Below are 17,743 nucleotides of genomic sequence, written 5' to 3' on the forward strand. Positions count from 1 at the left end.
ATGGCCATGTCCAAGGGAAGAGCGGAGGGGAGAGGATGTCTCCAGCCCTCGTTGCCATTGGTATCAGGAGAAGTTTTCCCAGATCCCACCAGCGAACCTCAGCATTTCTCTCACTGACCAAATTGCCCCAGATGGCTGCCAAAGAGCCTGGGAGGTGAAGTGGACACATTGTCACATTGAATAAAAATGGGGCTCTGTTTGCAAGGAGGTGGGGACCAATGGGTTTTGCGCTGGCAACTGACAGGGTCTGTGAGGTGGTGAAGTGGAATTGGGGCCGAAGCCGGGCCCCGCAGAGGAGGGGCCGTGTGTCTTCCTCGCGCCGTGGACAGAAACGTTCCCTGTCCCCCGAGGTACTGCTCCCCCAGGCTCGGCTTCCCAGCTCTGCCCTCGCACAACTGCTGCCGCTGAGTGTGCGTGGCCACACGGGCCAAAAGCGTTCCCATCTGTCCTGTTCTTGGCTACCAAGGGCAAGGCCTTGGGAACAGCTCTGAGTAACTCACAGCGTTCAGAGGAAAGCCAGTGCGGCCATCTAAGAGGCAAGGAAGGGGAGAGGGGAAGGTAGCCACTCTTTCAGCTCAGACCTTGCTTCAGATGGCTCTTTCGTGAGTGGTAGCAGCCTGGCAGGGCCCCGGATGTCTTTTATTGTTTACCTGGGCTTTATTTTCCTCCAAACAACTTCTTCTGCCCACTATTAGGCTGTGTGTGTGTGTGTGTGTGTGTGTGTGTGTGTGTGCGCGCGCATGTATGTGTCCACCTGTGTACCTGTGTGCGTGTATCTTCCTTTCTCACTGCCCCTTCCCCCTTCCTGTCACAAGCCGGGCCCCGTCCTATCATGTAGGTGACTTCAGGGCACGTTTGAGGATATTTTGACACACCGCCTGCTTTTTTTATGTTATGATTATTATTGTCACCATCATTAACGGCATCACCTTTGTCATTGCTCTTTGCTCATTCTTCCTGCCTTCCCTCCTCAGCTCTCTTTTTCTGCTTGAGTTTGCATTTCTCCCCTTATTTTATTTTATTTTTTTCTGCTGACAGAGACAAGAGCTCGTCCTAGTTCACCATTTCAGGATTTGTTGCGAACTTCAAGGTAGAGGTTTATGGCTGCGGGTGTCCTGGTTATAGGATGGTTCTTATGGGTCCTAATAAACTCAGCTGCTCTAGGGTCCTCTTAAATTCCAGTATGAGAGACGGAGGAAAGGCATTACTCAGTCCTGTTACAGGCAGGAATCCTCACCCTTGAAGGCTGAGGATAATGTTTCTTTCTTGGGGGAGCAAAAGCCTATAACTCTCAAATGCTGCCCAGGAACCAGAGGGTAAAGAAAAGTCCTTTTCTCCTTCCCAGTTGCCTAGATGGATGGCAGATGGGACACACGGTTGGAGCTAGAAAGATGGGCACAGAGCAAGGATTGAAATGCAGCAGTATTTTTTTGCCAACCCCAAAAAGCCTATCCTTACATGCTGAGCGTGCAGTCGGGCTGGTTGAAACTCCCACGCGGCTCCATTTTGCACAGGCACAGGCTGTGGGCTTCGTAGGGCGGCCACCCAGGCCTGCCAGAAACAGCCATCGTCGCATCCCTAAATACAGCCTCTCACAAAATTCTCTCACTTCTTTCGCAAGATGCTCGTAACAGATCTGATTATTATTTCTATCTTTCTCATGAGAAAGCTGGGGCTAAGAAGGAGGCTACTTGCCAGGGGTCACAGCTGGTAAGTGGCGGCTGGGACCCAAACCCAAGTTGCCGCCATGTAATCCAGGGCTAATTTAATGTAACTGAGCTGTCCCCATTGGAAGTCTAGGACTGCTGGCAGACATGGGAAGGTGTGTGCCCACAGTTGGAACCACCTCTACGAAAGGCCGAACTAACACGCCCTTGTACGAGTTAAGCGTATGCTGATTTGGGAAGTAACTGCCCTAAACCAGAGCTGTCTGCCCTTGGGAAAGTCACTTAGCCTCTCTGGGTCTCAGTTTTCTACTTTATAAAATGAAGATCATACTCAAGATGAAAAAGTTTAGGGTGCCTCGGGGCCTACCATGCAAGAAGGGGGTGTCCTGCCCCCTCTGTTGTGTGTTACTTATTGAGGTTCAATGTGAACAGGATGGTGTACATGAGAGTCTACTAATTAAAGAAAAAGTTTTTAATGTTTAAAAAACACTTGGACTGGGCAGCACCTGGGTGGCTCATTCAATTAAGTGTCCGACTCTTGATTTCGGCCCAGGTCATGATCTCACAGTTCATGGGATCAAGCCTCACATCAGGCTCTGTGCTGGAAGTGCAGAGCCTGCTTGGGATTCTCTCTCTCCCTCTCTCTCTGCTCTTTCCCCCACTCTCTCCCTCACTCTCTCTCTTAATTAATTAATTAATTAACTTTAAAGAAAATATGTGGACTGGACATACTCTCTAAGACCCCTATGTTTTGTCCATGGAGTCATCAGCACCAACCAAGCATCTACCCTTGTGTATTGACGGCGGCCTTGGCCAAGGGCCTTACACACAGCTATTACTCTAAAATGGTGGCCACCATTTTGCCCAAGTGACTCCCCTCATGCTGGACACCCACGAAAGGGTTGACACCTGTGCACAGTGAGACATTTATGGCAGTGAGGGGGCGGGGGGCTGGTGGCCTACGGGGGTGGCTTTTTACCAAGATTTTTCTTGGGGATTTGACATGTAACCAATGGCCAGTTGGTATCATAAGGTTCGTGTTCAGATACAATTTCAAACTCTGTTTCCCCGTCTCCAGCATGGATGAAGACACGGAGTAATTTCGCCTGCAGAATGATTTTTTATTTATAAAGTTGTGCAATTTAGAGTGGTATTTCGGGTCACCTTAAGCTCTCCTGTACAACCTGGATTTTGCATTAAATGAAAACTATTAGTATTCGGAAACGCTTTACCATGAGGGTGGCGGTATGACCATGACCTCTGTGTTTATGTAAACGTGTTTTCATTACCACCAGGTCTGGGCTGGGAAGGGGGAGCTGGAACACCACTGCTTGTTAACACTGTCCTTGCAAATGTTCTTTTATTAGCAGCAGCTTGGGTCTGAGGGGGTCGAGCACCGCACATTGGTTCTGAATCACTCCCATAGCCCACAGCATGGACGCCCTCCTAGAGGACACCCAAGCAGGGGCCCGGCTCAGGAAGGACCTGCGTGGCCTCCTGTCCTCTGCTTTGTGCTTTTCTCGGATCATCCTGGATCCCTTCCTCCTCATCCCCCCTCCCCTCCCAGGACTAGTAGACCAGAGGTCAACAGACTATGGCCCCCAGCCCAAATCTGGCCCACTGCCTATTTCTGCACAGCCCTGGAGCTATGAAATGGTTTGGTCATTTTTAAGTGATTGAGCAAAATTAAACAAAGAGTAATATCTCATGACATATGAAAATCCTATGTAATTCAAATTTCAGTGTGCATCAATGGAGTTTTATTAGAAGCCAGCCATACTTATTCATTTACATGGTGTCTATGCACTCTCTCAAAATTCTCCCAAGGCAGTTGAGTAGTTACAACGGAGCCCTTATGACCCCCAAAGCCTGTAGTATTTGCCAGCCCGCAAGCTGGGTCAACACTGACTTCTCTCACCCCCTTGGCAATCACGAACACCTGATGGATATCCCCTTAACATATCTGGAGTACACCCCATTCTCTTACTGTTAATTAAGGACCTCAGTCTCTCTCACCAGGACTTCTGTAACAACCTCCAGATGGGTCTCCCACTTCGAGTCCTGCTTCCTGGAACATCTCCCAAGTATCCAGAATTCAGTGGTGTAAACGGGGTAAGGGCATGGACTCTGGAGCAAGACCACCCGGCTTTGAATCCTGGCTCTGCCTTCTTATTATCTGTGTGGACCTTGGCAAGCCATTTAAGCCCCGTGCCTCAGTTTCCCCATCTGCAAAATGGGGATGATAATATCACCTGTCTTACGAGGTTATCATGAGGATTATTTGCAAAGCCTTTAAATAGTCCCCAGAACAATGCCAGTATTTGCTACTGTTATCCATGGAAAATTTTAAGTTGACCATGTCATTCTTCTGTCTGGGACTGAGAGGCATCAGTGGCTCCTGGTCATTTATCAGATAAAGTTAGGACTCCTCAACACGGCATGCAGTCCCTCTGTGACCTGATCACCATCTACACGTCTCCAGCTACATCTGTCCCAACTTCCTGCCTCACGTGTTCTGCTGTAACAACTCCAGTTACTTCTGGTCCCCTCATACTCTCACTTTGTCTCTCCAGGACCCCCTTTGGAGGCCCTGCTCAGATTTCACTTCCTCCCAGAAGTCTTCTCTGACTGCCTGTCCCCTGTACTCACATCGTACTCCATGCAGAGATCCAAAATGGCCTCCCACATGGAATCAAGTGTCCTCCCACATGGAATCTGCTGACTCCAGCTGCAGAGAGTGAGATACTTGAGAAAGTGGGAAGCATCTTTGGAATTAACTCGAGAGATGGGAGGGGCTCTCATCAGAAGACTTTGAGGAAACACGTCTTGACCAGGGGTCTCTTTCAGCCAAGTCTTGGAGGCTGAGTAGGACAAGGATTGGCCTTGTTCATTTTTCCTTTCCCAGAGCCTAGAACTGTGCCGGATGCATTGGCATCTTTCCTAAATGTCTGCAGAATGAATAACTAAATTAATTAAGGAACCGATCACTTAATCATTCCTTCCTTTGGATCGCTGTAGCTTGTGTGGGTTCATTTCAGCCTTGTCTCCCATGCCCTATACCTTTGAATTCGTTATTTCAGATTGAAATAGGTTTCCAAGCCCTTTAGAAAGCAAGGAGAGAGGGGGCGCCTGGGTGGCTCAGTCGGTTAGGTGTCCAACTTCATCTCAGGCCATGATCTCATGGTCTGTGAGTTCGAGCCCCACATTGGGCTCTGTGCTGACAGCTCGGAGCCTGGAGCCTGCTTGGGATTCTGTGTCTCCCTCTCTCTCTGCCTCTCCCCTGCTCATGCTCTGTCTTTCTCTCAAAAATAAACGTTAAAAAAATTTTTTTTAAAGAAAGAAAGCAAGGAGAGAGTCTCGAGGGAACTCTCCATTCATATCAGACACAGTGGCCTGAGTCACCCCCCTAAAGCTACTACTTGGATCTTGCTGGTGCCCTGCTCCAGATTCTTCAGGGCTCCTTTCACCTGCCCAACTAAGGCCAACCTCCTGGAACTGACTTTCAACCTGTCTCTCAGGATTTCCCTACCCACATCCTGGGACACTACCGAACAGAACCCCAGGACCCTCAGCCCTGCCTTTGCAGAGACAGTCCACACAGTGCCTCGCATGTGGAATGCTTTGCAATGTTAGTTTGTGATTGTAATTGGAGTAAGGGCCAAATCAGATCAGATCACTCTGCATCAAATGGGAGTCGTACTTCTTCCCTTCTCCAAAGATGGAGCTCCTCTTGACCCCCTCTGTGTCCATCTCCTACACTTCCTTCAAGATCAGCACAAATGCCAACCCCTCCTGACCTCCCTTCCTCCCTCCCCTAAGAGTACACTCTTCCTTTTCACGTTATCTTGACCTCTTAAAATGCTTCCCATTTCTACCTTGCATTGTGGTTACTGATGTGCAGATCTGGTCTCCTCTGCTGGCTTAGGAAGATGGGATCACGGTCTGCTGTGAAAGCCCAGGGCCCCACCACTAGGCCTGACCCCCCGAGAGGCTCACAAATGTTGCATGAGTGAGTGACCGGGCCACTCTCTCTCCAAACAGCACCTTGACTAAGAGGGGAAAGGACTATGCCAGGTTACTAACTTATAGCTCCTCCAGGGCATCAGGGCACTGGTTCTACCCTCCCAATATCCCCTAAGCCCACTTGGGAAAAGTCCATTTTACAGATGAAGAAGCTAGGACTCAGAAAGGTTGGCTTGCTCAAGGTCCCACAGCTAGCGAGCAGGAGAAGAGAAAGCACCTTCTCTCTCCCCTCCCCACATAAGCCCATGGTCCTACAAGGCCACGGGCCAATGACAAATGACTCGCTGGGGGCTTTCGACCCCTCCAGAACCACTTCCATCAGGAGATTTTAACGCAACTCTGACAGAACATAGAAGCTCAGCTAATATGAGTGAAGCCCTTGACACCCTCACCATCCCTACCTCCTACCCCAGAAGCACTTAAAAGCTGTTTAAGGTGAATTCTGTTTATACACTGTGGCTGTCATTACTGTTATGGATGTTTGCAATGGGGTCTCCGTACCACTCCACAGTCACCGTCTGCCGGTCTCTCTCTGTCTGTCTACCTATGTGTTTACATAGCACCTATCACTAGTGTATCGGCACGCTCTGACAAACAAGCTGCGTCGTGCAGGAAGAAGAGAAAAAAGTTGCTGGTGACTGACGCTGTTAATTATCACTTCGTTATACCCAGGCACTCCCGAAAGTGGCACATGGTAGCTTTCAGTGCCCGTGCACATGTGCATGTATTTGAAGACATCCTCCCCCATCACAACACGATATAAACCATAATCATCACACAACACGACATGCAACGCAGCAGTTCTCACCCACGTGGCAACAATACCACACACTCAGAACAGCTGTGACCGAAATGGCTAGGACGCATTTATTACCTGACCAGGGTTTTAGTTGACCGCAAGTTTAGCGGAGCCGAGAACCCGACGTGGCCGCTGAATAAAAACAAGGCTGCGTCCAACGTAGGCTTCCTCGGTAGAAGCAGAAGGTCCAGATCGCAGAAAGCAGAGACCCTACTGTATTTGGCAATGTGCAGACCACACTTGTTGTGTTGTGTTAAATCCCAAGAGGCACGTTGAAACCCTGGAGGCTGTCCAGACAAGGGTGACCGGCATGGTGACAAGTCTGGTAACTCGTCATACGAGACATGTGGAAGGAATTAAGTATGTTCAATCTGGAGAACAGACTGTTGAAGGGAAATGGAATCACTGTCTGAAGACATGTGTTCCGCGTGGCTCCAGATGCCCGAGCTACTATGGTACAAATGGAGAGGGTAGTCAGGCCCCGAGGGTGACAGGGCAGAGGACAGCATTAGAAGTCAGCTGATCTACACCACATCCTTTGCAGCAATTGAGATCCGAGGGAGTTTAGCTCAAGGCCCAAGTGCCCACCCCTCTTAAAGTGTTATGTGGACACCTTAAGGCTTACCTCTCATGGTCATCTCTGCCTCTAGACTCCTGTGTCTGTTAATACTATCTATCTGCCGTCCACAAAAGTTCAAGGATGAATGAAGCTCTTTCTCAATCCCTACACACACACACACACACACACACACACACACCACTCTACAAAGCGCACATGACCCTAATAGACTGCCCTATAAAGAGGAGGAGAAGATAATGGAGAGAGGTTTACACTGTACCTCTGACAGTTCCACATGAGGCAGTAAGCATCCGTATAAAATGTCCTTTGTTCCCCCACCAACCTGCAGTTTCACTGAATGTTGATCCCACCCAGGCCCTGGCTTTTTTATTTTACCCATTCTCTCTCTTCTCCTCTTCTTTTTCTTCCTCCCTCCCAGGAACAAAAACAGTTCATTCCTCCCTTTGTCTCATACAGGGTGGTTTTCCCTCTTTCTGTCTTAGCATCTAGTAACAGCCAGACTTACAAAGTCACCCACATCCCCACCTGGCTTGCCAACATCTTCTCTAAACCCAGGTATCTCCTTCCACAAGGGAAGTCCCGGTACCACGTCTTAAGAAATCAGCATTTCACCAATCCAATGAGATCCTGGGGAAGGAAGTGTCCATGGACAAATAAATTTGGGTAACTCCGCATACTGGAGATCCCTCCTGGATATTAGCAATGAACAAAGTTACTTGTTAATGCGTCTACAAAGTCCTCTAGTGAAGAAAACTGTTTAACTCTGTGAAACCAAATATTTTTGGAGCTTACTAAGCCATGCACTGATAAGAGCACCTCTGATATCCCATAGAATATGCCTTGGGATATGTGTGTGTAAGCAGGAGCCAGCCCGGGGGACATGTAGTCAGGTCCCAGGAGCAGAGGTGCTGGAAAGAATGAATCACCTCATTGGAGCATGGACACTCATCCTGTTCCCAACTCCCTGGTGACCTTGGGCCCATCCCATCTCCCCCAAGGCCTCAGACGTATAGGCTAGTTTTGCCTCATGCTGTCCTTGACATTATTTATTACATGAGTCTGGTCACCCCTGTCCTTTAACTGCCTCAGAGAAGTGCTCTAAGGATAAATAAGTCCATTATCTGCAGAGTGCTGAACGCTCCTTTGAGAAAGACTTTACATAAATGCGTAGTTATTCTTGTGCTTATATTAAGTCAGTTATCAACCTTTTGAGCTGGTCCAGGTCTCTGCACAGGCCCTGTGGAGTAATAAGAAAGAAACAGTGGATGCAGCCCCAGGCCAAGTGGACCTTTCAGGCGAGTTTGAGATGGCTTGTCTATCTACCTGTGTGCTTACACACACACACACACACACACACACACACACACACCTGGTGTGACACTCTCTACGATTCAATATTTAGGCTGAACAACATGGCTGTTTTACTTGTGCCAGATTTCTGCATCTCTGCAGGCTTCTGCTCTGGTCATGATACCCTGTTTCTAACACGTCTACACAATCTTATTTTTTAGAAGAAAAAAAGCTGAGGCCAGAGAGATGAAAAGAATTCTCCGACATCCCATGAGAAGTGATGGCAAGACCAGGGCAGACTAAGGGCTTCACAGCCTATTACTTTTTCTCAGGCTTCTCCCAGGTGTCCAAGCTTATCTTTTTTTTTTTTTTTAAACAAATGGGCTTAATTTTTTATTTTTTTTTAAGCTTTACTTATTTGTTTTGAGAGAGAGAGAGAGAGAGAGAATGGGGGCGGAAAGAGAAGGAGAGAGAGAGAATCCCAAGCAGGCTCTGCACTGTCAGCACAGAGCCCAACATGGGGCTCGAACTCACAAACTGTGAGATCATGACCTGAGCCGAAATCAGCAGTTGGATGCTTAACCGACTGAGCCAGCAAGGCACCCCCAAGGTTTATCTTATTAGAAAGATTCTGGTGCTCTTTCCACCAGGCCATCTTTCCACACACAGACCTTAAGAAAAGGTGGAGCTATCCAGTAATAGATGTTGTTGAGTTTAGTGTTCCTCAAGATATCTGAGAAGAAGCCAGATCTGTCTAGGATGCCATGGACGGGTGGAATGCGGACCAGATGCTTCCTTCAACTAACTACTCATCAACATTTATTTTTCATTTCCCAGGTAACATAGGCTGTCCTGTGCTCTACACAGTAATGAATAGAATCAAAGTCCCTGCCCTTATTTAGACTTACATTCCAGCGAAAAGGACAGGCAACAAGCAAATAAGGGTATGTGCTAATGGCATGTAATGATACTGCCATGAAGACAATGAAGACAGGCGAACAGGACGGAAACGGCGCACCTGAAACAGAGGAGGGAGACTGGTCCGGAGAATCTCACCATGCAGGTGCCATCTGGCAAAAGACTTGAAGGAAGTAAAGAAGTGAGCCTCGTGAATGTGGGGTGATGAGCCTTCTGGAGAAATAGAGCAGTAAAAGCAAAGGTTGGATGAGTCGAGGAACAGTAAGTAGGCCAGCGTGGCCAAAGCAAAGTGTGTGTGGAAGGTGTGGTAGGTCACAAGGTAAGGAGGAAGCTGGTGGAATCCAGGCCAACGTAAAGACTGTTGCTGCAAGCGTGCCTTCTATAGCTGATTCCATGACGACGTGACTACGTCACAATGTTACGTACCATCAGGTCTTGATTTCTATCATTCTGATAAGCATGCTGGCTTCATTTCTGAGCTGACTAACACACAATCAGGGGGCTGTTAAAGCACCTCCCCCCTGGGGCAGCACAATGCTGGGAGGAACCAGTAGACACAAAAGCTATAAAGTAAGGAATCCGTTTTTCCATTGCACTCTTCTGCAATATGGCTTAACAATATAACAGAGGGGAAAAAAACAATATAGCAGAGGGAGTTACCTTTTCTCCCCTTCGTTCCTCAAATATAAAACACATACCTTATAGTGCTGTCTAGAATAAATACACTAGCACTTGTAAAACATACCTACTGTTTCTTTTGGTTCAATAGAATTCTCTTACCTTATCAATGATCAGGCAAGAGCAGAATGCGGCTTCCCATCTGAAGCAGAGTTTGGTGTAAGTTTAAGGTACCATATGTCTAAGGGAAAAGATAGGAATCTTTAAAAGCACCAAGAGTATAAAGGAAGGATCCAGAATCACAGGAAATCGAAAGAAAACAAGCAGAAGCATTGAAACTATGTGCAAGTTCAAGCACAACCAACAGCTAAATCTGAGGATTAATGGCCTCAAGTCTTCTATTTCATCCCTGCCCAAGGATGGGAGCTGGTCTCAGAGTCCCAGGTGCATTTCCCCTACAGGCGGTCATGAAGAGGTCTTAGTGCCCAAGGATGAGGAAACAAGGGGCCAGAGACTCAGTTGGTGATTGTCATCTATACAAGAGTCTCCTCCCTGTCTGCAGTGAATCTACACACCTTACCCCATCTTCGTACACCGAGTAAAAGTCAGTTTCCTCAAAAGTCTCAAACCACCAAGGCCTCAACGTAGGACTGGATGTGATAGCAAAGGAGGCCGCAGCCTACATTCTCTGTTTCTACCCAGCCCCGCAGCCATAAAGAAGAAATCTCAAGGCTCTTGGGTGGTAGAGCATGGTGAAACAGAGCCTTCCGCCGAACTAGGGGATGGACCACTGCAGGCTGAGGGACAGAAGCAAGCTCAGGGGATAATAAGGACATTGAAGCCAAACCTTTCCTGCTTCACAATTTCCCGAGGGCCGAGCTTGCCTTCACTGTAAACACTTAGTCGATCTTTGTCTCGATCGGAATGCACAACAGGAACAGGAGGCATTTTCCGCAGCCATAGTTTGTGATCCCCTCCGAATTGCTCTGTGCACCTAGGGCCACACGTCAACAAGGACCCAACTCCTCCCCCTGGCAGCTCATCTTTGCTGGAGAAGGCTGCTGTCAGCCCTGTGATGCTTTCTGCAGGGTTATCCGTGAAAAGATGAAGTGGACACACCTGTCTGCTTCTCCGAATCTTCCCTTCGGAATCGAGAAACCAGAAAGCTCTGCTCCAGGGAGAAGAGCCTGTAACTGGATCGACTCTCCTGCTTTCAGAAGAGCTCACGAATTAGGGCTGCTCTCTCTGATACAGCAGCCATGAGCTGCGGTGACTATAGCACACTCATAATAGGCTCATCAGAACCGAGGCGTGTGGCAAGTGAAGAGTACCCAATGTATTCTGAACGCTAAGTGCAAAAAAAAAAAAAAGTAAAATATCTCATCACTTCCTATATTGCTTTTTTTTATATCGCTTAGATTTGAGATATGTTGAGTTAAGTAAGAAATTAATTTCCCCTCTTTGTTTCTACTTTTTCTAAAATGGCTACTAAAACATTTTAAATTACACGTGTGGCTTGTATTCTATTTCTACTGGGCGGCCCTGAGTTTGAAGATAAATAATCCTTGATAGCGTTGGACAAGGAATACTAGTTCTTCCCAATCCGAGCACCCCATGTATAGAAAATACTGAATGCTATGGTGCCTCAATTTACCCAGCAGATGTGAAGGTCAATAATATAGAGAAGTGGAAAGACCATTGGCCTATGCACCGAGAGTTCAGGCCCAGGCACTCCATCAAGCAGATGTCTGATCATAGTAGAGAGTCAAGCCAGATCAAGGCCTCTGATTAGCTAGCTGTGGCTATAGCTTACTGGTATACCTTCCACCCCTTCCTCTCAGATTTGGAGTCTCCCAATGTGAAATGCCTCACAGCCTTTCTGTCCCCAGTAGATGGCTATTATAGGTTCTAAAAATCAGTACAGCCCGAGTTGCTCAGGATTAGATGACCTTTGAGGTCCTTTTGGGATATAGTGGGGAAATGTGTGATTTGGGGGTTAGCTAAATCTAGATTCAAATTTCAGTTCTACTGTTTACAAGTGGTTTGAACTTTGACAAGCATCTTTAAAACAAAAATTTAATGTTGATTTTTTTTGAGAGAGAGAGACAGACAGAGAGAGAGAGACAGAGAGAGCATGAAGCGGGGAGGTGGCAGAGAGAGAGAGAGAGAGAGAGGGAGACACAGAATCTGAAGCAGGCTCCAGGCTCTGAGCTGTCAGCACAGAGCCCAATGTGGGGCCGAAGTCAGATCCTCAACCGACCCAGCCACCCAGGCACCCTGACAAGAATCTTAAAACCTGTCTGAGTCGTAATGTTTTCGTATATAAAATAGGTAAACTAATCTGAAGCTTCAGGAAAAATCTCACTGGCTTCCAGTGCTTCCACGGGACCTGGCACATAAAGAGTAGCTAATACTCGTCTCTACTCTCGCCACATTTTATAGTCTCCATTTTGTTGATTAAATCCTATTTCAGATGCAGTAGAGGAGCTAGCTGTTTAAAGGAAGCCTGTTCTGAATCCTTGTCTGATGGGGAGAGTACTTCCCAAAAGCAGAGAACCTGCCTCCCCCATTTTCTGTTCCAGCCTTCTCTCATCCACCGGGAAACTCTCCTGTCCTTATTAATTAGTCTCCAGGAAATCCAAGTTTTTCTTCCCTGGGTTCTCAGGTGTACCAAAAATGAGGGGTATGTGCATCCAAAGCACTGCCTAGTGCTACCACAGTTCCCGATGCAAAACGCTCCTTTCATCCCAGGTGGCAATGTGGAGAAAGAGAAGCCCCACCCTGCTTGCCTTCAGAGGTTTCCACAGAGGCCCAGTGGGGCGGGGGGACTTGAGGGGCAGCCTGAGGAACTCAGTCTCCTGGAGTAGAGGGAGGAGGAGAGGATTTGGCAAGAAGTGGAAAGAGCAAAAGAAGAAGAAAAAACAAACACAGCTTTAATTAAACACAGTGAATCTAAATCAGAGAGGTATGCTCAGAGAGCAAGGAAGGGTGAAATGGAATTTTTAGAAGAAAACAACTTTGCCCACCTTCTTAGTCTCATTAACATTGAAATGAACCCCCTGAGGAGAAGGAGCTTGCCTCTGCCTGAGAGGAGGGTGGAAAGCTCCCTGAGCCTCCAAGGGACTTTGTGCCTGTGTGATCTGACAAAACAGGGTACCCCCTTCTAAGCCTCCCCCTGAGGCCTCTCCCTCCGCCTTGCATCAGGAGGCAGGAGGATTTCATTTCTTCTGTAGGTGGTTAAGCAGCAGGGCCTTGTGGGGGAGGTGCTGGGAATATGCCCGGGATCCTTTCTTGACCCCGTGGGTTCTCCTAGCTCATCACATCTCCTTCCTCGTTCTGTCTCCTCCTCTTTCGCAGAGCATCCCAGTAAATCTCCACCACATGAAAGCAACTGGGATGTGTTGGGTCCGGCTGGACTCCGGGTCTCTGCAGCCGTCCTCTCCCCACGCTTGGGAAACTTGGTGCTCTCCAAGGTCCAGGACTTAGCTTAGAGTGTTGCTTGCTGTTAATTTGACCTCAGGTCTGATAATTGGATGTCTCCTTTATCCCTGGCAGCCAGCCCCACCCTGAACCCAGTTGTTACATCTGGGCTTCTGTGCCAAGATCTTAAAAGGTGTCCTGGGTCACTCTCTTTAATTAGTCACTGCTGCTTAGAGTCTCCTGAACATCAGTCCAGTGGCCAGCTCTTTGTCAGGAGAAATATCCAGCCCCAGCTGCCCCATCTCAATACTTTCTCCGACCTATTTGGAAAATCTTTGCCATGTTGCTTTGGCATGGGTTTGGCACAAAGTGGGGGATTAGTAAACATGTGTTGAATAAACAGACGACTGGATGAGTGAACCTAACTGAGGACTTAGGAAAACTTTAGATAGGGCCAGCCTTGTGTACTTGAATGTCATCCATGGCTCAGTAGTCTGCTAAAAGTCTCCAGTTTGAGTGTGGAACCTTCTCTACTAAATGACCAAACCATATTTGCAGCCACCCAGTAAATAACAAATCCTAGTGTTGATACTCAATAAAACACTGCTCTGCTGGCCAAAGTCAAGTTTGGCAACATCTTAGCTGACTCAATAGGCACTACATTTAGAGCAGGAGATCCCTGAAGCAAAGACGGTGGAGGTTCTGTTATGGAAACTGCACCTTCCCCGTGATTTAGTATTCAAAAACTTCCATTGAACAACCTCATTGAGCTGGCAGTGCAAATTTCTTAAATATTGCCCAAACAAATGATCATAAATTTAAACACAACTTGAAGGTCCCTGAGGCAATGAAGAAAGTCTATAAAGAAAACCTATAAGGTAGGGGAGGGGCCTTACCCAGTGGAACCCATGAAAAAGAATCATGAAGAGAAAATATTCACGACAAGCTTTCTTTCAGTTTGGTTTTGCGTACTTAATAAATATCTGTAAAAGCATTCATTTGTTGTTTTATATTCTCATTCAATTTCAACATCCCATTTTGGTAAGTTTATAGTATGAAAATGGAAACATCTAGGAATGGAAATAAAGGTCGAAGGCTATGATTTTTTAATAAATGTATAAGAATAAAGAAAGGAAGATAGAAAGGCTTTTTTAACCTTGATTCCCCTCCCCTTGCGAATGAGCTGGACACAGTAACTCACTTTCAACAAACAGAATGTGGCAAAGTGATGGTGTATGACTCCCGGGACTAAGTCATAAAAGACATTGTAGCTTCCTCTTCACTGTCTTGGATCACTTGCTCTTAGGAAAGCCAGCTGCCATGTGGTAAGGAAATCCAAGCAGACTTGTGGAAGGAGTTCATCTGGCAAAGAACTGAGGCCTCCTGTCAACAGCCAGACAGGAACAGAGGCCTTGTGAGGAAGTGAGCTAACTTGGAAAGTGATCCTCCAGCCCCAGTCAAGCCTTCGGATGACTATAGCCTCAGCCAGTGTCTTGACTGCAACCTCAGGAAAAGTCCTGAGCCAGAAATACCCATATAAGCTGTTTCCAAATGCCACAAAGTGTGAGATAATAACCACTAAGTTTGGGGGTAATGTCTTTCACAGCAGTAGAAAATCAATAGAGAAGATGGGCTACACTTCAATGATCCAAACAAGATTAGAACTGCAGAGCATGGGTTGTGGTGGGTTTGCTCACACCAATGAGCCCCTTTAGCTACTATCTAATAATGAGAGAAAGCTGACGGAGCTGGGCCTTCTTATCCCGAGTACCGAACGCTGGCAATGGCCAGCTTCAGGGTTTGGAAAACAAAAGTATGGCTGAGACACCTACACACATCTCTTTTCCACGGCCCCAGACAAGATCTTACAGAAGAACCAACCAACCAAATACTGAAAGCACACTAACGTTATCACCATTTAAAAGCTCCTCAAAATAAACGCCTTCTACTTTTGGTAGCTGGGAATGAGATCTGTCATCTTATAGCCGTAAAACAGCACATTCCAATGTCATCTTTCTGTCTTCCCCAGATCCCCTATAAAATGATGGTACCTATTCAGTTGAGTATAAATTATTCTGTATACCCGCTCAGGAAGCTGGCTACTTCTAAGAATCATTAAAAGGAGTGGAAATTCTTCTGCCTTATAAATAATTTCCCTTAATTTTATCTAGGGGGGGGGGCGGTTAGAGGTGAGAGGGGATCTATGCTTTCCATATATTGGATGCTCTTAACCTGAAACTGTATCCCCAACTCTTCCCTCTCTGCTTTGTACTCTCTTGATTCTGGGCACTTCTGAGGCTGTCTCCTAATGATGTGGTATAAGCAGCTTGTACAAGTTGGTGCCTTTCCCCCCAGCAGGCAAAAGAATGTCCGTCCTACTGAAAATAACCTAGTATAGCAAAAGGATTATAAATCGCCATAGGACCAAACTAGATCCACTTTTGTGCTTTTTATATAGTATCAGCAAGATCAACGACATTTGTTCTGCTGCCTGGCAGGTATTAAATTCAGCTCATTGTGCTTACTTTGTTTGTTCAATGCGCATGCCTAACAATAACAGAGGAAGGGCTCCTCCAGAGCACCAAAGCCATCCAAGCCTGTATCAGAGTCTATATATATCACGGTTAGGAGTGCTCAGCAAGCTGCCTGTTTATTTCCTACCTAAGTATTGCCAGCATTGAGATTATTTGAAGCCCTGTATTTTGAATGCCATGAAATGGGGGATATATCTGTAGTGGATGACGCAGAGGGAAAAGAAATTAACATTAAATACCTACTATGCAACAGTCATTATAGGTTTAATCTTCACTGGGTGAGTTATTACATTGCCCATTTTACAGATGAAAAAACTGAGCTTCAAAGAACTTATCTGCCTTAGACGACATAACCAGTAAAATGGTGGGACCAGGACTTGAGGCCAAAGCCTATGTATTTTCACTACACTATGCTACCTCCTTAGATTACAAGTAAGACTGTACCAAATAATACACCAAATAAACCCTGTATCATGAAAGAAAGAAAGGGGAGGGAGGGAGGAAGGGAGGGAGGGACAGAAAGAGAAAGAAGGAAGAAAGGAAGGGAGGAATGTAGGAGGGGAGGGGAAGGGGGAGGGGAAGGGGAAGGGGAAGGGGAAGGGGAAGGGGAAGGGGAAGGGGAAGGGGAAGGGGAAGGAAAGGGGAAGGGGAAGGGGAAGGGAAAGGGAAGGCGAAGGGAAGGGAAAGAAGGAGGGAGGGGCTGGGTGGGAGAGAGGAGTAAGCAAGGGTTCATAGGACATTCGGGGTATACTTAATTTCCAAATAACCAACAGATTTTTGGCACCCACTGCAGAGATACTCAGTAGATTTTTCCTTAGTGGTTGTCTCTGTATGTGAGCTAACCCACAGTCCCATAACCAGAAAAAATAAAATAAAACTTTATTGAGGTACAAATGAGAAGCATGGCTAGTGAAAGGTTAGTGGCAGAAGGGAACAATTCAGCTGATGAGTAAGACTAGCCAAGCCCCATCACCCAAATCTCCATGTGTTCTCATGTTTAATACTCACCATGCATACGTTAATTCTTTTGAAATAATAAAAACTATGTTGCATTGTGAAAAAGAAATGGCTGTTGAGTGAGTTTAAAAGATATTTAAACTGTGAGTATTTTTAAATTAAACATAACTCCTTATGGATATGTTGTTAGGGAAAAAGTCAGAAATCTATACAAACGTGCCTTTATATATTGGGACAAATTGGGGAATCTGAAAAAGTCTTGGGACCTATGCTTTCCAAAAGTCGTGGGTGTATTATATAACAAATCCCCGTGTTGAGTGCGAGGGGGGTCCTAAAAGCCACAAGACATGATTAAAATCTCAACCCCAAGAGATGGTTAGTAAACACGAACACTTGAAAACAACGTGAGAATTGGCACAAGACAGCATATGATTAATTGCCACCGATGAGGAACAGATTATCGGTTCTGGACATTCAGGGGGACGGACCACTCACCAGGAGTTGTAGAGGGCAGGAGGTTTTTATGGAGGAGGTCGATGAGAGTGCAACCTTGGAAGAATCATGAATAAAACTTGGGCACGGATGGGGTGAAAGAGAGGGAAGAGAAGGAGGCATGCACGTCTACAATAGGCCTTTCTGGTCAAGCTCTATACGTCTATCTATCAAAACCGTTCCCATTCAACAACAGTCATTTTGAGGACATGCACTTTATAGAACCTATTAGCGTGTTGGACACCTAGTAGGTATTCAAAACTCTTTTGAATTATAATATTCCAGTCCTTGAAACTGTTGTGTGTGTGTGTGTGTGTGTGTGTGTGTGTGTGTGTGTGCGCATGAGAGAGAGAGAGAGACGGGAGCGGGGAGAGAGAGAGAGACAGGGGGAGAGAGAGAGAGAGAGAGAGAGATGCAGACAGGTGAATGGGGTGTCTGTCTTTCT

Source organism: Lynx rufus, unplaced genomic scaffold, assembly GCF_022079265.1.
Source record: "Lynx rufus isolate CCGP_SWC_20201006 ecotype Redwood Valley unplaced genomic scaffold, mLynRuf1.p SCAF_3, whole genome shotgun sequence".
Lineage (NCBI taxonomy): Eukaryota > Metazoa > Chordata > Mammalia > Carnivora > Felidae > Lynx > Lynx rufus.